Raw genomic sequence first — 6,305 nt, 5'->3', positions numbered from 1 at the left:
AGTGGTAAATAACAACTGGACTACTGGTTTCGTAGACTTGTGGCTACTGAAGGTGGAGAAAGTCCCATTTCTTGAAATGAAGTTCTTTTGGACCTTGACGTTTTCTCAGATTTTCCCCTCTCTTCTAGCGCAGAAAATGGTCTTTTTTCTAATTCCAATTGATGCATTTAGATCCATAAATGAGTTAAAAATGTACACAGCAAAAAGTGGCAAGACTGTAATGTTCAGCGGCTACTGAAATCGCTCTGTGATTGTATAACTGGATGTGGCATCAGCATGATTCTATAACTGGATGTGGCATCAGCAAGGCATGACGGGTCTTCCTTGACCACACATAAACATTAAACTACTGTTGTGATTAAGTCATGCAGTAGTAGATGTGGGAATTGGGGGAGAATGTTGAACATGGATACTGCAACCACGTTAATTTCACGCTGGGAATAGGCACCGGAATTTGAGCGCCAGCATGTTGGAATGGTGTCTTTCTGCAACCATATAAAGAGTATATGAGGAAGGGATGGAATAGTTTTGGGATTATTTTGGCCATGTCCTGTGGATCTCCACAGCCACCTTGAATGCAGGACAACGCAGAAATCGCCGCTCCAAAGAACAGTGAATGTGAGAATTCTGTGTCCCAGATTCCAGGAAGGATGAAGCGCCCCCTCCCCCCCCCCTTTCTTGCAGACTCCTGTGAGCACCGCGCTTACCCGTGGGAACCAATGCTCCGGTATACGATTTTTGGAGATTTAGCGCTGGGGTACCTTTAGAGTGTAATAAATTTCTTCTCTTACGGAGAGATTTAACAAATGTCCATCCATGTGACGAGTTCCTGATGTGCATGCTTTATTGCTCCGAGCTTTTGAAGCGACAAAATAGAATTTTTTTCTGACTAGTTTGTGTCGTTTTACGACACTGTTAGTTTTGATTTTAACGAAAGGCTTATGCGAAATGACCATAAGAATACGATGCGACTAACTTAAGTAGCTTTACTAGGGATACTCCTACACGAAATGGCAAGTTTTTGTCAACCTCTGACTGGATTACTGGCTTACCTAGACGTCTTTGCGGTGTTACCAGATCTCACCGATAAACTTTGAAGAACAACAGGCCTCAGCTACTGATTCAGTTTTTATTCCTGAATGTATTTATGTTAATTCATCGATTATAAACCCGCAGGATTCTGAAAATGAAGAACAGTAAGAGTATCCTCGCGAAAGGAAAAGTTCTGCGTTTTGTTCCCTGTCCAGCACACATTTTTAAACCGCCAGGAAGATTCGAAATAGATGAATGAAGGATTCGCTGTGGAAACGATCTCCTAGGCTGCGGGTAAGCCATTTCTTCACCACATCTTTTCTTCCAGTACTGTTAGTACCGCAAATTTGCAGGAGAATTGTGAAGTTTGGAAAGTAAGAGAGATGTGGTGGCCATGGTGAAGCTCTGAGAGTGGGTCTTGAGTCGTGCTTGGATAGCTCGACCAGTAAGAGAATGACCGTGATAGGTAATGTTCCGGGTTCGGCACACAGTTTTAATCTGCCGACATGTTCAAAACAACGATCACTGCGTTGCAGAGTGACATTTACTCTAGAAACAGTATTGTACAGAAATTTCCTTTTATTAATGGCATGTTTCATTGAATTAACAAGAGTTGGAACGGTCTCCATAAGCGTCATTACATGATTAGCAGCAGTGATCATACACCTGTATCTCGCACGGCAGGATCCTGTAGTTTCGTATTGTAATTAAAGTCTAACACAATTGCTTTTATTTTCACAAAACACTTTATTTTGTTTCTGTATGCATATAGATAGGGAAAATCAGCTTCTAAACGATCATTAAAATTCATGATAAAAAACTACAGCTGTCTTTTATTTTGCACAGTGACATTATTTTCGGACATAGACAATTTTCAAGCTTAGTGTAAACGAGGAAATACAAAACGTTAGAGATTGTACAAGCTGACAAGTTAGTGTAACGCTATAAACAGCATACCTACAGGCGTAAATGGCAGATTCGTTCTATCATTTCCATGTTTCTTCGTACTTCACATTTCCACGTTCTCCCCTGGCTGGCTTCCATCCGTCCTTCCAAACTCCCCCCCCCCCCCCCCCTTTTCACACCTACCGCAACTTCCCGTGGCACTACAGTGTGTTCCTTCCCTTTACATTTCCTGTTTCATACAATGATACATTCAGTGTATATTATTGCTACATTATTATACTCTTGTATTGAACTTGATGATTCTGAAGTAAAGCTGTTCAAATATGGCCTCAGTGGGCAGTTTGTTGTATTGTGCTGTTCAGTGTAGATATTAGGCTGTACTATATACTCCAATATCGGGAATAATAGGATTTTAATATGCAGTATGATCCTTAAACAAAATATTTGCAAGTATATTTTGTAATGTTTGATAAGCTATGTGTGGTTCCAATTTTAATACTTTGATACATTTTCATTTCTCTCATCTTCATTATTCTGCTACTAGATTCTATTATTTTTCCTCTCTAGTGTCACTTTTCCTTTCTTCCCTCTTCTCCCCGCCCCCCTCCCCGCTGCCCACCCCCCATTACTCTTCAATGTTATATTGTATTTTGGCTTTTTGTATACCAAAACCTACTCGTAATATAATTTTTGGTGAACAATTTGTACTTATAAAGAAATAATTTTTTGTGAGAGATTTTTTCTTCAGTGTGTAATATAACCTTGGTGACTTCCCTGTAAATAATGTTATGCTGTGTACTCTCCTTAATTCACGGAGAAACTGGAGCTTTTTCCTATTTTGTTTCTCTATGAAAAAAAAGTTCTTAAGCGTAAAAATTATTTTCGTTTAAGCTTTTAAAATATTATGTAAGCTATGGGCTGTCATCTTGCGTTTTGTTAGTACAGTTTCTTCTCATCCTTTCCTTGTTTCTTCTAACTTATATTCGTATCTTCTCCCCTGCTGGCCTCCGCCACTCCTTACAGTCCCCCGCCATCCGCCCACCTCCTTACGTTCCCATCTATTAGTTTTTATTCGTTCTCTGTTTTGTACGATTGACTCGATAAATAATTTTATTCATGGATTCTCATCCGCTCTTCCACCACTTTTACCCCCCTCCCCCCTCTCGACGATTGTGCAGGGTGATATAAGGATACTTAACCACTTAGTTAACATATAAGCTAATTTTTGACTGTTAATGTCCCTTGTCTCCCTCTGTTGGTTTTTATATGTTTTCTTCTCCCCTCCCCATCTCCTTCCCCCTTGATACCCTTCTACCCTCTTTCCCTATTACGTTTTCTTTTTCTTTAAATTGTCCTATGTTTATAGTGGATCATTAAAATATCACTGTAAAGAAGTGGGTCAACCCGCCTCTTCTTTGGTTATAGTGGTTACAATTAGGTTATTTTCCTAAGCTCTCAGTTCAGTCGAATGTGCTTCATAGTAAATATAAATTTATTACTAAGCTTTTTGGTCGGTTTGACTTTCTTTGTTTATATTTATGTTGTACACTTAATATTACGATCTGTTTGACAAATGTAAGTTGTTTACTTTCAGCCAAAGACAACGTTGTACCATTCTGTTTGTTAGGTTAAAGCTTCAATTGTTAGCATTCCCAGTTTTCCGACGCTGTCAGAAACGTACGTTGGCCAAGAATGTTCCTTTCTAAAACCATTTCTGATTAATCATGAGTCATATTTAGTTTATTTGATATTAGTAAACTTCGTGTCCTGTTGAGTAATAAATATTATTAGGTCTCTTCAATTGTCTCCACCATTACACAACTGTCGTAATGACCTACAGACAAAGACACTTAGGTGGTGCCTGTCACTTACGTCCAGCTACTGCAATAAGACCAGGGAGTTTAAGTGCCTTCAGTTTCGCTGTCTGTCACCAGGTGGCGTGGGAATCTCTCTTACACATCAATACAATATCAGTTCTGTTTCGGATAGTATGTCGAGGCTGCATGGTTACATTGCTGCCACTTTTGTTTTCATGCTTGTAACATTTTTAAGGATTGGATCCAAGATCTGGGACTTGAATTTTACCAAGAAAACATTACTTGTATTGGAGGAATCCTTTATAAGGTGCATCCTTTATGACTGGGCATGCTGTGAGTTTTTGAATCTGAAAGAAAGCTGCCTTTAACAATGTTTGGATCCGTAGGAGAAGCAAACGCGCCAAGTTCTAATCACCTTATTCAACTGCGTCAGCAAGAATAATAGTCATAAACATATGAAGAAAACTAACACGAACTACTGATTACTTATAGCAGCAGAACCGATTCTGAAATACAAACGAATAATAATGGGCGATAATGGATGGTAACCAAAAATTTACTTTAAACTGTAAAAACCTTTTATTATGCATATACGGTGTTTTTGAATGTTCAGTTCGAAACACTTTTCTATAAAAAGTGTGGGTGTAGAATTAAGTTGTTGCGTTTTTATTAAAAAAAAACAGTGTCACATGTTTTACTTTGTACTAGATAGGTTTTTCATAATGTTTTCAGAACAGGACTGGTGATCTGTCGAGTGTATACCAAGCGAGAGGCAGTGGAGTGGAGCTGACACCCTAATTAAAAAAAAAAAAACTGCAAAGTAGCATCGTGCTCCGCTAAACAGAAGTATCAGTTTAGTGAGTTTGAAAAAAGTAATACGTAATGCATACCGACTAGTAGCAGGTGTACACCGAGTTTGTAATTCAGAACTGTTTTTGTCACTCACGACGAATCTAACATGGCTTTTCAAGCCGTGGGTAGCTCAGGGGAACTAAGTGACTTCGAATGTGGACTAGTCGTTGCACGTCATTTGAGTAAAGAATCGATCGGCTATTCTGAACCCCTCTAAAGCTACCCAAATCGACTGTTGGTCTTGTGATTGTGAAGCCGAAACATGAAGGCACAACTGCATCTAAGCCAAGACCAGGTAGACCTCTTATGGGCTATCTTCAGACAGGGAACGCTAAACATTGCGAAGGTGGTTGTAAAAATTCGTATGAAATCAGCGGAAGAAATCAGTGGTGAGTTCTAAAGCGATACCAGTAGTCCAGCTAGCACGGTTACTGTGCACAGGGCGTTAAAAATATGGGTGTTCAAGGGTCGAGTAGCTCCTCATAAGCCACATAATACTGCAGTCGCCACTACGCAGAGGATGACCGGAACCGAGTGATTTGGAGTGATGAGTAACGCTACAGTCTATGGCAATTCTATGGAAGGGTTTGGGTTGAGGCGAATACCCGGAGAACGTTACCTTCCATCATGTGTTGCGCCAACAATGAAGTACTGAGGAGGCGGTGTAACGGTAGGGGGCTGTTTATCGTGGTTAGGGTGTGATCATTTGATTAATCGAAGAAAATGCTTAATGCGGAAGGATATGAACACATTTTACGGCACTTTGTTCGGGGACGATGACTGTATCAACATGACAAATAAATTTATCGTAAAATAGCATGGTCCTTAACTTTCCTGAAATTGACAGGCCTGCCAAGAATCCCGAAAATTTATCATAAAATAGCATGGTCCTTAGACAATAACTTTCCTGAAATTGACAGGCCTGCGAAGAATCCCGACCTGAACCGTATGGAATACCTCTGGGATGAGACAGATACAGCTTCGCTCCAGATCCCAGCGGCCAGGATCACTGCCTTCTCTAACCTCGGGTCCTAATGAAATAATAGGCTGCCATTCCTTTATAGACATTCAGACACCTAATTGACAGTGTTCTCAGCAGAATTCAAGACGTCATGAAGGCGACGGGAGGACATGCTCCATATTACTGTCCACTAATAGGTGGCTGGATGGGCAACGGCCTTGCCGCAGCGGATACACCGGTTCCCGTGAGATCACCGAAGTTAAGCGTTGTTGGGCGTGGCCGGCACTTGGATGGGTGACCATCCAGCCACCATGCGCTGTTGCCATTTTTCGGGGTGCACTCAGCCTCGTGACGCCAATTGAGGAGCTACTCGACCGATTAGTAGCGGTCAAGAATACCATCATAACGACCGGGAGAGCGGCGTGCTGACCCCACGCCCCTCCTATCCGCATCCTCCTCTGAGGATGACACGGCGGTCGGATGGTCCCGGTAGGCCAATCGTGGTCTGAAGACGGAGTGCTATAATAGGTGTCGGGATACTCTTGATCAGATAGTGTATTTATTTATTCGCTTCGTTACGGTGGTCAGAGTATACGATACAAGCAACTATGCAACATTGTTTGAGGAGAACTCAGATCTACAGCCAGCGAGAAGTATTACAGAGGCTGCGCGTTAGAGCCATTATAAACGACTAGGTGGCTGGCTCTCTCTGATGTTTGGTATACTGTTAGCAAGCT

At 41.2% G+C, this 6,305-nt stretch overlaps 1 pseudogene; it reads left to right on the top strand.

Moving 5' to 3' along the window:
* Nucleotides 1-5,776: 5,776 nt before the first annotated feature.
* Nucleotides 5,777-5,893, top strand: LOC126189125 (5S ribosomal RNA; annotated as a pseudogene).
* Nucleotides 5,894-6,305: the final 412 nt, after the last annotated feature.

The sequence above is a fragment of the Schistocerca cancellata genome, chromosome 5 (assembly GCF_023864275.1).
Source record: "Schistocerca cancellata isolate TAMUIC-IGC-003103 chromosome 5, iqSchCanc2.1, whole genome shotgun sequence".
Taxonomy (NCBI): domain Eukaryota; kingdom Metazoa; phylum Arthropoda; class Insecta; order Orthoptera; family Acrididae; genus Schistocerca; species Schistocerca cancellata.
Note: the sequence above shows the minus strand (reverse complement) of the source record. Positions and strands in the feature narration are given on the sequence as shown.